Below are 16,932 nucleotides of genomic sequence, written 5' to 3' on the forward strand. Positions count from 1 at the left end.
ATTAAACAGTACCAAGGAGCAATCCCGGACAGCAGCCTTGCATTGTCTCTGCAGTTCAGTTATTAGACAAGTCCTTGGTACAGGTTTGGCACAGGCTTGCCAGCACTCTCCCCAGCCCCACAGGGGAAAAACACAGCCCAGGGATAAATCCTGTAACCCAGTTTGGATGGGGCCACCTTCTCTCAGAGAGCAAGTGTTGTATGATAAGTTCACGGGCTGTCCCTGCCCTCAGTGCCAGACGATGCTCCCAGGTGCATTTAACTTAGTACAGACACAGCCTTTCTGTCCACCGCCAAGCAGACCTCTGGTTTAATACAGGTACCAGATCTCTCTTAAACATGGAATGTCATAGTATCATTATTTCCGACTAGAATTTCACAACATTCCCTACCAGGTGAAACAAACTATGTCTTAGCTCCATCATACAGCCCTGTGAAGAACATCCAACTGGACAATATATAGAAAAGCAAGAATCTGCATATCCAAGTGCATTCCTTACCCAGCATTCCAAAACAAGAGGTATTAACAGCAAAACTGATGCTGGAACAACATGTAGAGGAATACAAAGGTGCCAAATGCAAAGTACCATGTCTATGTCCTTAATTAAAAATAATATATAAAAAAAAAAATGAGCCCCTAACCCTGGGCTCAGCTCTGGGCCCCTCGCTGCCAGAGGGACGCTGAGGGGCTGGAGCGTGTCCAGAGACGGGCAGGGGCTGGGGAAGGGGCTGGGGCACAGGCTGAGGGGGGAGGCAGCCTGGAGAGGAGGGGGCTCGGGGGGGCCCTGATGGCTCCCTACAGCTGCCTGACAGGGGGCTGTGGGCAGGGGGTCGGTCTCTGCTCCCAGGGAAGGAGCGACAGGAGCAGAGGGAACGGCCTCGAGCTGCGCCAGGGCAGGGTTAGGGTGGGGGTGAGGGGACATTTCTGCCCTGGAAGGGTGGTCAGGCACCGGCACAGGCTGCCCGGGGAGGGGGCACCGGCACTGGGGGAGTTTCAGAAACTTGTAGATGCTCAGGGACAGGGTTTAGTGGTGGCCTTGGCAGAGCTGGGTTAAGGGTTGGGATTGTGATCTTAAAGGTCTTTTCCAACTGAAATGATTCTATGATTTTATGCTTCTATGTACACATACATGCAATTTAAACACCTTAGCACTCACAACATTGTAGCAATCTCGGAGTTGTTGTTCATGCCTACCTAGGGACAGGTAATAGACTTCTGCAGGACCTAAAATCCTACTGGGGGAAAGGAAGACTAATTGTTAAGGTCCTAAAGCAGTGTCCAGAGGATGGAATTCACAGCTGCTTTCATGCTGGATTGGGATTTCTGGAACCTGCTCATCCACAGTTTATTTCCCTTGATGACACCCAGATGAGAAGCCGCCAGTTTCACTGTGCTACCATGTCCCCCTTGTGCTGCTGAACCAGAAGATGCAGCAAGCTGGAGTTAGAAATTACAGAAAGCTGACAAAGAGCAGCCTAGACTTTATTTTCTGGAGGTAAGCAAAAGGAGTGAAAAATGGGCAGTGAAGTTTGCTTCAGGATTTTACATTTTTCCAAGTAGGAAAAAAATGCAGTAGAATTTCTCACAGAAATCCAACTCTAACTACTCCATGCCTGTGTGCCTTCAAATCCATAACTTTGTATTCTCATCTTCAATAAATACATGGGTATTGGTTTGAACAAACCAAAAAATGAGGCAACTTGATTATCTCCTTCCCAAATTCTTTCTACAGAGTTGCATATCTTCACATTCTCTCATTAAAGCAATTAAGCAACTCAATAGGGCAACAGATACTAGTAAAGATGCCAATACTGATATTGCTTCTCAATCTACAACCCTAACCTGTGTTTACAATGCTTTAGTGTAGCATCAATACTAAATCACAGCCAAAGTACAAATTCTCTCGCTGTTGCTCCTTTCCACACTCACCCTCCTTTCCTCACCTCACCCTTTACGAGTGGGTGAATTTGCGTCGCAAAACTTATTTTGACAGAGACAGGGCAAGAGCTGTAATCTGGCACAAAACTTCCTTAAAAAACAAGCAGGATGGGCATTTCTTCCTAGTACTATCCATCTCAAGATTGCAGGTGCTGAGTTGCTGTTTTGTGTTGTTTTTCCTAAAGCCGCATCTCATTTAATCCCATGTTCGGCAACACCCCTGTGAACTGCTGACCTTTCTTTAAACAGCCATAGATTATCCCCAAAAGTGAAGCCCTTTTCAATGAAAATGGTTGCTCCATCATATCTATAATTTAGAGAGGAAATAAGACAACACAGACAGGAAGGAAAGTATGGCAAGATACAGAAGCAAACATGAGAAAACTGTAAGTAGAGAGCCTATGTATAAATTCTAGACCAAAGCAAAACTCCCTATTTCAAAATATACCACTTGCAAAACTACCTGTATTTCAAAGGACAATATTCACCTGCTCTTTACAGTACAGGGCTATAAGAAATAACAGTTGAGAGATATATTTTAGATACAATAAAAAAATATGCTTTGAAGCCAACAGTGTAAAACATTACAGCGAGTCAGCTGCAAAGCAAGCTGAAGGTCTGGCCTCCTTCCCTCTTCATGCGTGTTGCAACTCCTCTAAGGTGGTACAGAAAACCCAATGCAGAAAGCCAGGCATGAGAAATGTCGCTCACCAACGCCTGTTTTGGTTACATTTCCCACCACCAAGCAGACAGGAAATGTTCTCAGGCTCACAAAGAGGCAAACAGAAGCCGGAGCTAAAAGTAGACTTTTTTTCTTGCCCCCCCCAACGCCCGCACACTATTACTCTGAAAGAACGGAAGCCATATGGGGATCAGGTTATTATTCAGCTACTTACCGCCTTCAGGTGGCTCCAAATTAAAAAGAAAGATTGCCAGCAGATGTACCCTTCTACTCTATCTCTTCTTCATATGGCATGTTACATTATTACATCGACACCCATCTGCATGCTCTACGCAAAGGTATGCCAGCATTTCATTAGCCAACCTTTTTTTTTTTACCCCCCTTTAGGAACTCACAGGTCAATAGCAGAGCTGAAAAAAAAAAAAAAATCACTCTGGGCTTCACGACCACAGTCTTTTTTTTTTTAAGGAACAATCCAAAGGAGTTTCAGATTTATTTTTTGAAGCTGCTGCACCTGGAGCACGGCGATTGTGGCACGGGTATCTCCCCAAGAGCTCCGTCATCTCCTGCATCACCTGTCTCTGCTGTAACCACCGCAGTGCCTTGCCTGTCTTTGCTTGTCCCTGGAGTCATCAGATGCATTTGCACTTCTGTGGGTCCTTAACATCCCACCAATCTTAAAGGAAATTTCAAAGAAAGCACTCACTGAAATGAACCACTGATCCAGATTTTGAAGTTTAATTACATCCAGTCCAGTATCTTCTTGTTCACACTTAAGGCTATCGGTGCAATTACTGCTCAGAGAGCAGGTTTCCGCGGGCAGTGAATTGATAATGTGAACAAATGGGTACATGCAGTAAACATGCTGAATTTAATAAGTAACAATGATTAGCACTCTCTCTCATTTTGCTTTTGTTTTGTGGCTAGCTAGACAATAAGAGAAAGCCGCTGTTTGCAAACAAATTTTTGTATCAGATAAGTGCACAGAAAACTAACACAGACCTCTCCAATTATATGTATATATACACTAAATATATGTGATGTTCAAAACATCTCAAAGACACAAAATAATTGATGATGCAAACTTGACCTACTGTGGGTGCTCACTGGCAATTCATATCCGCTTTAAGACATGAAAAAAAAATAATGAAGAAAACTATGGGTATAATATATCAAACTCATGAACTCATTGGTTTACTTATGTCTTCGTAACCTTGCAGGCTGATTTGCAACTACTGCAGATTTGCAGGAGTAGAAAAATACATGTCAGGAGTAGAAAAATACATGTAAAAACAACCAGGCAAAATACATCCAGAACACTAACCTCAGGGCATCTTAGTGTAAGCATTCCTCTGTTCACTCACACAAACAAAAAGATTCATCGCCAGTAATGGGTACGGCTGAAAACCAGAAGCACAGCTGAAGTTTCAGAATACAATTTCCCCATGTGTATATATGAATTATTTGATGTTTTCTTAGTACAAAGAACAAAAAGTAGTAAACATTTTATCTGATGCTGTTCATTACACACTATAATCAGAACTATGCTACGGCTCCATGGAAGTGAAGCTGAAGGTTAAATTTGGGAATGCAACAGGAGAACCTTTCAGCTGTGAATATTGAGGCAGGTTCCTCTTGAATTCCTGTTTTTCTTTTAGTTCTGCAGCTGCTCATGAACCTTCCAGAATTTGCTGCTGAACACTAGCTACAGAAGACTTTAGAAATACTAATATACTATTTTTAACTACACGAAAAACAACTTATATGAGAAAAAAAATCATGTCAATATTATTTCCAAGGTGGACTGGTTGTTCTCATCCATTGAAATCAACTTCGAAACATTCTCCTCCAGGCTCTATTATCCAGTCCCCACTGTTGAAGCATCCTTAAAAATCACTCGGTGCAATTGAGGAAGGTCCACATTCTCCAGCACAAGTGTCCTTATAGTATAGAGCTCTGAATAGATTTGGAAGGCACTATGCAAGTCAACACACACTTTACAGTAACACAGGCTTAGATCATGGCAGTATTACATGAACTTGGATTTTTGGTGCAGAACAGCATCCCAAATCAAACACGCAGAGAATTGTTTGAGCCGGCAGGGACCTTCAAGACAATCTGGTTCCAACCCCCCTGCCCTGGGCAGGGACACCTTCCACCAGACCAGGCTGCTCCCAGCCCCATCCAGCCTGGCCTTGAACACTGCCAGGGATGGGGCACCCACAGCTGCTCTGGGCAGCCTGGGCCAGTGCCTCACCATCCTCACAATAAAGAATTTCTTCCTAATATCTAATCTAAACCTGCCCTCTTTCAGTTTAAAGCCATTCCCCCTTGTTCTGTCACTACAGGCCCTTGTCAGAAGCCCCTCTCCAGCTTCCTGGTACCAGTACTTTAGGTACCTGCAGGTCCTGTAAGGTCTCCCTTGAGCCTTCTCTTCTCCAGGCTAAAGAACCCCAACTGTCAGCTTCTCTTCACAGCAGAGGGGCTCTAGCCCTCTGATCATCTTCATGGCTTCCTCTGGACCTGCTCCAACATGTCCGTGTCCTTCCCATGTTGGTGGCCCCAGAGCTGGATGCAGCGCTGCAGGGGGGTCTCACCAGAGCAGAGCAGAGGGGCAGAATCCCCTCCCTCGCCCTGCTGGCCACGCTGCTGGGGATGCAGCCCAGGGCACGGGGGGCTTTCTGGGCTGCGAGCATACATTGCTAGGCCATGTTGAGCTTTTTGTCCACCAGCACCGCCAAGTTGTCCTCCTCAAGACAGTTCTCAATCAATTCTCCACCCAGACTGTATTTGTGCTTGGGATTGCCCCAACCCTGGTGCAGGACCTTGCACTTGTCCTTGTTGAACTTCATGAGGTTCACTCAGGTCCACCTCTCAAGCCTGTCAAGGTCCCTCTGAATAGCATCGCTTCCCTCCACTGTGTCAGCTGTACCACACAGTTTGGTGCTGTTGGCAAACTGGCTGAGGGTGCACTCAATCCTGGTGTCTGTGCTGACAAAAAAGATATTGAACAGCACTACTGGTCCCAGTATGGACCCCTGAGAAACACCACTCATCACTGGTCTCCACTTGGACATTGAGCTGTTGATTGAAACTCTGTGAGTGTAACCATCCAGCTGATTCCTTATCTACCAAGTGGTCTATCTGTCAAATCCATGGTCTCTCCAGTTTAGAGACCAGGATGATGTGTGGGACAGTGTCAAATGCTTTGCACAAGTCCAGGTAGATGACGTCAGTTGCTCTTCCTTTATCCACCAACACTGTAATCCTTTCAAAGGTCATCAGGTTTGTCAGGCAGGTTTTGCCCGTAGTGAAGCCTTTTTGGCTGCCACCAATCACCTCCTTATTTTCCATGTGCCTTAGAATGGTTTCCAGGAGGACCCACGCCATGAATTTGCCAGGAACAGAGGTGATACTGACTTGCCTGTAGATCCTCAGGTTTCTCTTTTGTTTTTTCTTTTTAAAAATAGGGCTTATTTTTCCCCTTTTCCAATCAGTGGAAACTTCACCAGACTGCCACAGCTTCTCAAATATGATGGAAAATGGCTTAGCAACTTCATCTGTCAGTTCCCTCAGGACCCACAAATGCATCTCATCAGACCCCATGGATCTGTGCACCTTCAGGTTCCTTAGACGATCTCAGAGCTGATCGTCTCCTGCAGTGGGCAGTTCATTCTCCCCATCCCTGTCTTTACCTTCTACAACTTGGGTGGTGTGGCTGGAACATTTGCTGGTGAAGACTGAGGCAAATAAGTTGTTGAGTACCTCAGCCTTCTCCATATCCCGGGTAGCCAGGTCTCTGTTTCCTTCTGGAAAGGACCCACACTTTCCTTAATCTTCCTTTTATCATCAACATACCTATGGAACCTTTTCTTGTTGCCTTTGATGTCCCTGGCCGCATTTAATTCTATCAGGGCTTCAGCTTTCCTAACCTCACCCCTGGCTGCTCAGACAATTTCTTTGTGTTCCTACCAGGCCGCCCATCCTTGCTTCCACACTCTGTAGGCTTCCTTTTTGTGTTTGAGTTTGTCCAGGAGCTCCTTGTCCATCCATGCAGCCTGCTGGCATTTTTGCATGACTCCCTCTTTGTTGGGATGCATCACTCCCGAGCTTGAAGGAGTGATCCTTGAATACCAATCAAATTTCTTTGGCCCCGCCTTCCTCCAGGGCTTTATCCCATGGAGGGATGGGATACCCTACCAAGCACATCCCTGAAGAGGCTGAAGTCTGCTCCCCTGAAGCCCAAGGTAGCGAGCTTGCTGTGCACTGTCCTCACTGCACTAAGGACCTTGAACTCCACCATTTCATGGTCATTGCAGCCAAGGGTGCCCTTGAGCTTCACATTCCCCACTAGTCCCTCCTTGTTGGTGAGAACAAGGTCCAACATAGCACTTCTCATTGGCTCCTCTATTGGGGAAGGAAGTTACAATCAACGCATTCCAGGAGCCTCCTGGATTGCTTATGCCCTGCCGTGTTGTCCCTCCAACAGATACTGGGGTGGTTGAAATCCCCCATGAGGACCAGGGCTTGTGAACATGAGGCTGTTCCTCTCTGTCTATTGAGGACTTCATCTGCTCAGTCTTCTGAGCAGACCCCCAGTGTAATGTCACCTGGCCCTGCCCTCCCTTTAATCCTGACCCATAGGCTCTCAGTCGGCTCCTCATCCATCCACAGGCAGAGCTCCACGCACTCCAGCTGGTCACTGACATAGAGAGTGACAGCCCCTCATCTCCTCTTCCTAAAGAGCCTGTATCCTTCCATTCCAACACTCCAGTCGTAGGAGCCATCCCACCACATCTCCATGATGCCAATAAAATCATAGCCCTGCACATGTGCACGTCTCTAACTCTTACGTATTCCCCATGCTATGTGCGCTTGCATAGGGGCATTTAAGTTGGGCCCCTGATGGAGCTGACTTACTGGCTGGAATTCCTTTGTGCTGCTCTTCAGGTGCTCTCCTGCTGCTCTGCCATCCCTCTCCAGGCTCTGGACATCTATTGATGGCACTGGTATCAAACTGGTAGGACTGGGATGGATTGAGGTGCCCCTCCCCCAGCAACTGTAGTTTAAAGCCCTCTTCACCAGCTTGGAAAGCCTATGAATGAAGATGCTTTTTTCTCCTGTCAGATGGGCCTCATCAGCCCCCAGGAAACCAGGTTTCACCGAGTCCCACAGCCTTAGCAGCCAAACCCCTGGCTGTGGCACCAGTTGTTTAACCATTTGATTCGCCAGATTCAACTGGCCCTTTCAAACCCCTTCCCTTCCCAATCTCCTGTTGAAATTGCTCTGATCCTACACTTGTAAATTACTGGACTGTAGAACAGATAATTGGTTGCAGAAGGTGACCATAGAACAGAAAATTGGGTGCAGGAGGTGGCCATACTGACAAGGAGAAGGAGCAGTCATCGTGTGGCACTTCTGGACACATGAGGTCCTACAATACAACTAGAGGTGTTAAAGATACTATTGTAATCATTCTGTTCCTAAGGCACCCATTTTGCAACAGCGCTGAGGCTGAGAGAACCACAGACACTGCAATTGTTGTTGGATGCATCTTGCCCACCCCGCTACTCCGGTGCCCAGCACTTCAATAGTTTTGAGCTGGTGCTTGACTAGACCTAGGTTCCCCACCCCCTGCAAAAATATCTTCTGTCAAGGACATGCTGCCTACCCTGCCTTCCTCCCCGCTGCCACACAGCCTCTGTGCCAGGGGGTTGGATGAGCTGCTTGTATCTCCTGAGCCTTGTAGCAGCAGGGGAAGCCACCCAGGAACGGTCAGCTCTCAGGCCTCCCGGAGGAAAGATGAGAGAGCTGGGGGGGAGCAAAGACTCCACCAATCAGCCGGTCATTTCCTCTGGCTGACAATATGCAATATTCCTATAAATCTGTCTTCTGCAGGACAAGACAATCACCTGAAGAGCTGAAATCTATATGTGACACTCAGGGCACAAGCAAGGCTGAGACATCCAGGTAATATCAGAGGTACAATTACCCACGGAGGGGAAGCAGCCGGGAGGATGATAAGTACCAACAATTTGCCTATATAACAACAGGAGACAAAGAGCCATATATCTTGAGCAAAATAATGTCTCACTTCCTCCAAGAAATTGAACTATAATCTCAGCTGACAAAGTATGAACTTTAAAGTATAATTTTAGCATGAGGAATAATCTTACTGCCAGCATTTCTTCTGAGCTGCATCTGCCTGGCTTTCCGGTCGCACCGGCTGGCTGTTCAGAGATGCTCGGGCAGAGCCGGTTTGAGCAGGGACAGGGGAAAGGGTCCTGTGGCAAAACCCACATGAAGTCCAGGTCTGTGTTCATCGCCTCCTGTGGAAGTAACAGAATTAATTATTGAGCTGCTCGTCCTTTGAACCTCAAGGGTTATGATCTGAACAAGAATACACCCTGTCACTGAAGCACAGATGCTGAAACTTTAAGGCTGATTCCCTTCCTTAAAGGGAATCAAAACACCCTGATGGCACCTGGTGAACATTAAAGCCAGATTTGATTTCAAAGTCAGAAGCCCTTGGGAAAAACAGAGGTCACATTTGTCAGGTCACTCTTCGCTCTCCAAACATTGCTTTCTTCCCTTCTTTCTTTGTGTTTTCATTAACACTATCAAGCCTGACAAATATTTATCTTCTTTGTTTTCCATTTCTTCTCCCTCTCTCCCTGCCCCCCTCCATTCCCTGCCATCTGTACCAGCCTGCACCACCCTCACTGTGTGAAAACCTGATTAGGAGAGTGAGCTCGTTCGTATGATAAAGTAGCAAACCAGAGCTGGTACGGCCAAGCATGTGTGACCCCTCCATGCCCATTGCACGGCCACTCTCCTGTGCTTCAGCCTGCAGGTCAGCACCCACACAACGTTAGCCACATGCATGGAAAGCCTTCCTGCACCTTCAGGTGGGGCCAACACTGCCCAATGGCTCCCAAGTGCGAAACAAGCAGGGACGAGCTTCTGTAGGAAAGGCAAAAACCCTGACACTGAGGCAGCTGGTCCAGGAGTTTGTTTGCAGGAGAGGCTGTTGGCAGAAAAAAACCCAAAGGGATGGGATGGGGAAAGAAGAAATTTCTCCCTGTGGGAAGATTCTTCCCAACTGTTTGGCGGTGGTGAGTTCACATCCTAAAACCAGAAAGACTCAGATCCCTTTCACAGAAGTCACACCAACAAAGAGTCCTGTAATATATATGTAATATTTATGTAATATGCAATATATGGCAATATTCAATTATACACTTGCTAAGTCATTACCTTCCATCACCAAGCAAAATTGTTTCAAAGCTGGAAATACCCTGCAGGAGTTTGAATTGCTCTGCCGTATCTAAGGACTGTGCACAGAACTGAAGCCACCTCCTCTCCTGTGTCTGGGCGCCTATGTCTATTATTATCTGTAGGTGAAATGGAGCAGCATGAACACTGTTGGCATGGCAATATAAGGGGAATTTGTTCCCAACTAGGCCCTTACCCTGTAATTTTTACATGTCTGCGAACACACTGAATCAGAAAGGCCACAATATTTTAAAGGATGAAAAAGTCTTTTTTGTTGTTGTTAAGAAAATAATATATAGAAAAGATTATTATAGAAAGGATTTCTATAATGATTACCACCACTCTCTTAGAATCTTGCTTTCTTCTTACGTGTAAAGATTAAATAATTAGATAAGCCATTAAATTTAAAAGTTGAATTCTCTGAGTTTCTTCTTACACTTGTTCATAAGCAAGGTTTGGACTGCAACTGGAAGGCTGGTGCGCATGCATGCTGTCCCCAGGGCACCCAGGAGTGGAGTGCTACAGATAGATTGATATTAGATACCCTAAACTCCATTTCTAGAGAGACACTAAACTTTTGAAACCCCAGCCCCAAACGGTGGAGGCATCACTTCATCAGCATTCTGAGAGCATGCTGAGAACTGGAGACACCTACTGCCCCAGTGCTCCTTGGATCCCCTCCTCTGCCCTCTGGCACAAGTCCAAAGAATAACTTGTTCCAATAAACTATGTTAATTTAGCAAAATCAAGGTTCTTTACACAGATACCCTATTTGAAGTGCCAGAAGCTGACACCAAATTCCTCTCTCATATTTCTTCATACAACCCAGAGCCACGCTACTAAATTTCCAGGGGCTAATTAAGCCAGTAATGCCCATCCACACTTCCCAGGGCACAGGGGGACAGAGTTGGCCTCACACTCCATGGCAGAGGTGGTCCAAGTACATAGGACTTGGAAAAAGCCAGCAGCTCCACTTGGGGAAGCAGAGTATTTCCACTTCATACAGTTAATTTATTTACAGCTAGGCGCTGGTCTACTACAAACCACAGACGCCCAAATAAAGAGGGTTGGGTAGGGTGAGTGTGCGTGTGCTCTGGGTTCGTCTTTCAAGGAAAGAAAACAAGGTGCAATATTGGTGTTTCAAAAACCCCCAACGCTAAAAGGACCTGAAAGCAGTGGCTTTGCAAGAACTTTACCCAACAGCACAGCATCTGTCTGTGCTTCAAAAGAACTCCCCAGTCCTTGGCTTGCGGCTGATCTAGCCAGCTTTCCTTCTGGCTGGATGCAGCCTTGGTCTTCCCTTTCTCCCTCTGCAACACCTGTAGCTGGTCGACAATTTTAAGAGCACGGCACAAGGCAGGGGGTTTTGCACAGAGATCTGAAATTTTCTGCAGAATCATCTCCCTCACTTTTCTTCCCCTCTGCTCCACCCCAGCGTACCTGCGGGAGGAAAGGATGGGTATCGGTGGTCTGAGTGCTGGAGCTGTATGTTTCGCATCAAAGACTGTAATTTATTTTGGGAGGTAGACCTGTTGTACTCGGAACACATACCAGGTGCCCGTGGCTGACCTGTGGCATCATGTCACCTGATGTCACTGTGAGCTCACACACCTGCTCCAACGGTGCAAAGAGCTGAGGGTTTTCCCTGATTGATGTGTGCAACTGCTTCTCGGGGCTGTGTGGGTGAAGGATGTGGGCTGGCTCCAGCAGCACGCCGACCTGAACTTCCCCCTGACATTGCACAAGGAGGAGACAGACCGAGACTCATACCTGCCCACCCACACAGACAAACCAGCAGATATAAAAACACATGACCTTAAAAACGAGGACATGATCAAAGAGAGAGGAACGTCTCTCCCTTTTTCTTTTTCTTCCCTCTCTCACTAGCACTGCAAATAAGTCATGCATGAAAATAGCCCATAAAAGCAGAGGGCTTGGCTTTACCTCTGGTGAGGCTCTGCTGACTCAAATCAAGTTACACACAAACTCAGTTGGCCTGTTGCCTTCACCATGTTTGCCACTACACTCCTCTTAGCAGCCTCCTAGAAAATCCCTCAGAAATTGATAACTCTCCATTTGTCTATTTAACTCCAAAAGAAAAAGGAAAAAGGGAGGGTGGGTGGAAAAAAAAAAAAAGATTGCACTTCTGTCTATATAAAAAGTACAAGTTTGGCTTAAGAAAGTATCTGGAAAGTACAGAAGGACCAACTTCTCAAGTCTACAAAAACAACCACTTCTTCCACATACTCTCACCTATCTCCTGAGAGGAAATTCACTGCTCCGAAACCTGATATTCTGCGTGCTCTAATTAAGGAAAAAGGAAATAACTTTCACAGTCTCTTGTGCAAGGGCCAATGAATGTAAGTCAAACACTCACCTAAACCCATGAAAATACTTTGAAAAGAAGTAAAACAAACATTCTGATTTCCCAGATGCATATCCAGTAATGTTTCTGATGTAAAGGGCAGTGGGTAGGAAAAAGAACAAGAACTTAGTGATGTGGGAGGGAGATGCACCTTTATCGTCCATCATCCCCAACCCATTTTATGCATTTGTGATGGAGGGATCTGCTCTGAGCTGCTTTAACAGGGCTACCAGGGTGGCACAAAATGGACAGTGCCACATCTTGAAAAGCTGCTCTCTGAGAAGCATTCTGGTTCTCTGGTCACACTTATTTCTGTAGCACCTATTAAGTACTTAGGTAAAGTTAGCAAGAATCAAGGGATATGCAGCCCTTATGTCTTCATCCACCTCCTGAAGTTTCAGGAAGAAAGTATTCCTCCTACAAGCAATTAGGAAACTCCAAGACTTCTTTCACATTGAAAACACTTTCTGTCCATGGTGTATAACATGTTATTCCACCTGCTTCCAACTAGTTTAGTGAAGGTGGTTATTCACCACATCTGTACCAAAGGAGAAAAAAAAAAAAAAAAAACGCTAGCCAAAAATAATGTTTACATACACATTTCCAGTTCCACTCGGGTTCATAGTGATCTGCCTGTTCTGGCCCCTTTGAGCTCAGCTACAGCGCTGAAAGGCGGCAGGTGAGTGCAGCAACCAGTTCTGAGACTAGAGATTGCAATCAAGGGTTGTTCACTAAACAGTTTTTTTTCCAAATCTAGAGACTGCTAAGAGCACACTTAGTTTTTCACTGCAAATGCACTTAACTTTATTTGAGCCAGCAAAACTGAAAAGGAGACATTTGATGGGACAGGCATGACTACGCTAGAAATAAGACCTGAGCATTGCCACTCTTGATGCAAAGAGATGACCACAAATCCTTGTGCACCTTCTAGCACAGTCAGCTACAGCAACAGTAATTGAGATGTAATGGTAAGAATAAGAAACGTAACTTTTCTCATCTATTTTCTTCTACCAGTGTCAGTTAAGCGAAAGACACACCGTTCTTTAGATGAGGATGCTATACAAGATCTAGCCTTTTCCATCTTGTTTTCCAAAATATGAGGCAACTTCAAAAACAGAAAGAAAATGCTGGCTTCCTTTTCAGGTGTGCTCTATTTGTTGATCATTTGCTGGGAAAGTTCTAAACAATTCAGCTGAAATACATTGATCTGAGAAGACTTTACTGCTACTGGCTACGTTACAGACCAGGACAAAGCAAAGCACCCAAAGCTTTTACAGGTTACCTCTGAGCAATGCCTTCTGAGAAATTATAATACTTCTGCAACTTTATGCATCTTACACTGTTCACAGAAAAAGAGTGGTTACATCTGATGCAAAAATTATGGTGAGAATAAATTGATAATCATATTAACAAGGTTAAAACTCTATTTTCATATAGCATCTTTTTATCCCTAGAACTCAAGGCACCTTGCTTACTATCCCTATTTCCCAAATAAAAGGCCTCAGGAACATTCAGATGAGTTACTTTCATAAGGCTGTACAACATGGCACTGACAGACCCTGGGACACAGCTCAGGCTCTACAGTCCTACCAGATGGTGAGCAAGAAAATTGGATACCTTGCTTTTTTCCTTATTTTAATTTCTACCTGTGCCTCTATGTTTTCGATCTGCCTCATTTAGAATAGCACTGCTTCAAATCCTGGAACACAACTGGTTTTTTTTTCCCTGGAACTGCCCCTGCTTCCTGCAAGACTGAGCAACTACATGTACAAAAACATTCACAACTCCAACTCGTGCAAGAAAGGTCATCTCCCCCTGCCCCCCAAGTACCATTAGAGTGCATATTTGGAAAAACAAGATAAAAATTACTTGAAAACATGAGATACTGGCCTGTCTTTTCCTGGCATGGTATACACGTTACACACTATTGCAGTCCCTCCTGTTGGTCAGAGTGTATTGATATTGCTTTGGGTATTAAAAGCTCCCAGTAATGCCATGATCACAGCTACAAAAGTGGCATTTTCTAAACCATTTGTATTTGTTGTGCATCCATTCTCCCTCTCAGAAAGCAGCACCTTACCTCTCACCCTTCCCTGATCTACTAAGTGCAGTCTTAACACCTACTGTAGACAGCAAACAGGCAAAAAAAAATTTCCAAACTACATAGTTAGATGTTTCAGGAAGAAGCAGCGCCCACTCAGTGGCAGATGATATCAGTAGAAATGTCACAGCCATCTTTTTTTCCTCCACCTCCGTTTCATCTTGAATACCTGGTGCTGCCAGAACTCCTTTTAACAGAGCCGAGATTTCCCTGCCAGCCACAGCTGTCAAAAACTCACACCAGCGAGTCCCACACAGATGGATGGATGATAAGGCTGTAAGCAATTCAGACTCCTTCGGCTACCAACAACTCATCTATTTGCTCCAGAGGTGGCTCCGCAAATGGACAAGTTGCACTTCCCAGCACACCAGCCTGGCCAGCTGCAACCTGGCTGAAGCAAGAAGCTGCATCCCACACTCTCACCAAAAAGGTCTGTAATCTGCAGCATGAGCTCCATAACAGGGGCTTTACATTACATTACATTACATATTGTAACATCTCTTTCTTATCCCAGATGGCAACTCCCAGGTTTTGAGACCCTGACAGCTGGCACTACCCAGCACAGGATGGTTAAGTGGATGTAGTAACCGCTCCCTGCCAGTGCCTGCCCATACACAATCTCTTCCTCAGCCAGATGTTTTCCTTCACACACAAAAAAAATGTCATCAAGTGTGAGAGGAGCCAACACTGCGGTGTTTTGCCTTGTGGCTAAAAGCAGAAGGGTTTTCTGTAGTCGGGAATTCAAGCCAAGGGGTCTGGGAAGCAGGAGATCTTTTAAAGCTCCTCTGCCTGTAGAGTTGGCTGAACTTCACTTTTTGAGATTAAATACAAAGGCAGTCTCCCCATCAATTCCTCTACTACAAAAAGATCAACCAACTCAAGCTCCTGCTGAACTGCAATACCTAGTAGGCTGGAAGCACTCCTCTGAAGTTTCATTGTGCATTTTCTGACAATTGACACAGGAAACCAGTTATGAGCTTTTTGAGACTCAGAAATAAATACCAGTTATTCAGACATGAATCTGCAAATACTGGTAGCAGCACAATAAACACCATGTAATTTGTCTTGCTAAACAAAAGCCAAACTGAATGGATGAAATAATTATTGTAAATCAAGCACATAGTCAGATTCCAGCTCATCTTCCTGTTCGTGTCTCCACACACTCAACACAGAAATCATCTCATCTCTTAAGTAAACAAACACATAAAGGCATCAACTAAATTAGAAGCTCCATGGTGTTGACATATTATGATCTCATCACTCTTTCTTCTTTGGAAGCACTTCCTTGCCAAACTGAGTTTAATTCACCTGAAAACCTTAAACAGAGAGTGCCTTGAACTAACAGGAGGCAAGTTGCTCAGTCACGACTACGCTGCTCTTTTGGTCTGGTTTTAATTTGACTGAAAGCAATTTATTAATTTGATTTGAAGCAAACACAAACTTGGTAAAAGCAGATGCAACAGTTCTAAATGGGATATGATTCAAAACCAGCAAATGTAAATGCATTTTAAACAAAAAACACTCTCCTGTCTTTGGTTAAATGAAGAGTTAATGTTACAACTATAAACTGTCACCTTTTTTTTTCTTCCCCCCCCCCCCCCCCCCCCCCCCAAAAGCAAAACCTCACAATTAACCTTCAGGCAAATCATCAACCTCCACAGTGCTCAGTATTCAGTCTCTGAGACATTTATGGCAAAAATCAGCCCTGTGAGGCCCCACAATGCAGAAACACCCAAACGCAGGTGTGTCTATGGATATTTGTCTATTTTCTTTCAACATTTCCACCCTGTGGCTGCTTATCTAGACCGCCCTCTCCTTTCCACATTAATCTCTGTTTACTCTTCTGTTTGGCAGCGAGAGAGAGAGAAGAACACTCACACACTTGTGTGTACAGTCCTCCGGACCACTCCTAGTAGCTGTGCTTTGACTCAACAAATTTCAGGAAAGTCAGAAGCAATGTGCAACTTCCCGGCCACGCTGCTTTGGAAGGAAATGAGCTGTGCTCCGTAGGGAAAAGGAAATTGCTTTGGAAGTCTAGACCGAACCCTTCCTTTTCCATCACTCCTCCCGTTTCCCCCTTGAACATATTTAAGGCGAAACAAAAGGAAGGTGGAGAATGAAAAGGAATCATTGGGCAGTTTTCCTCTCGGTGTGTAATAAAAGCATGGTTGGATGTGGATTTAAACAGCGGCGAGACATCAGCTAGAGGAAAGGGAGGAGAGGCACAGGACTAGAGCAAGTGCCTGAAAGGTGAGGATGTTGGCAGCAGCTGGTGTAGCAAAATGTGAGTCAGGAACATGGTGAAAGGCAGCATAGTGCGGGCAGCCCCTCTGATCCTCCTCTCAGGCTGGATTTGTCTTTAAAATGCAGCAAGTAATGCAGCTGTGCAGTTAGCTGCCTAAAGCAGTGCCAGTAAAAGGGAAAATCGTGCGAGGTATTTAGTAAACTTGCTCTGTTTTGGGATTACCCCCAAACTGAAGACACAGTACAAAAAGCAGCTGTGAAATCAGACCAGAACAGCAGAGAAGCTTGAAACAAATGAACTCAAGCAAATTTTAAAAGAAAGCTACA

The 16,932-nt window shown here is 45.2% G+C and overlaps 1 long non-coding RNA gene across 2 annotated transcripts in view; it reads right to left on the reverse strand.

The window, feature by feature from the left end:
* The window catches only part of LOC121085548, a 132,011-nt gene that overhangs the window by 43,810 nt on the left and 71,269 nt on the right, over positions 1-16,932 (reverse strand). For both annotated transcript variants that reach the window (XR_005827103.1, XR_005827102.1), the window contains exon 4: positions 8,797-8,949. This is a non-coding gene — a long non-coding RNA (uncharacterized LOC121085548). The remainder of the gene's footprint in view (positions 1-8,796; positions 8,950-16,932) is intronic.

Source organism: Falco naumanni, chromosome 3 (assembly GCF_017639655.2).
Source record: "Falco naumanni isolate bFalNau1 chromosome 3, bFalNau1.pat, whole genome shotgun sequence".
Classification (NCBI taxonomy): Eukaryota; Metazoa; Chordata; class Aves; order Falconiformes; family Falconidae; genus Falco; species Falco naumanni.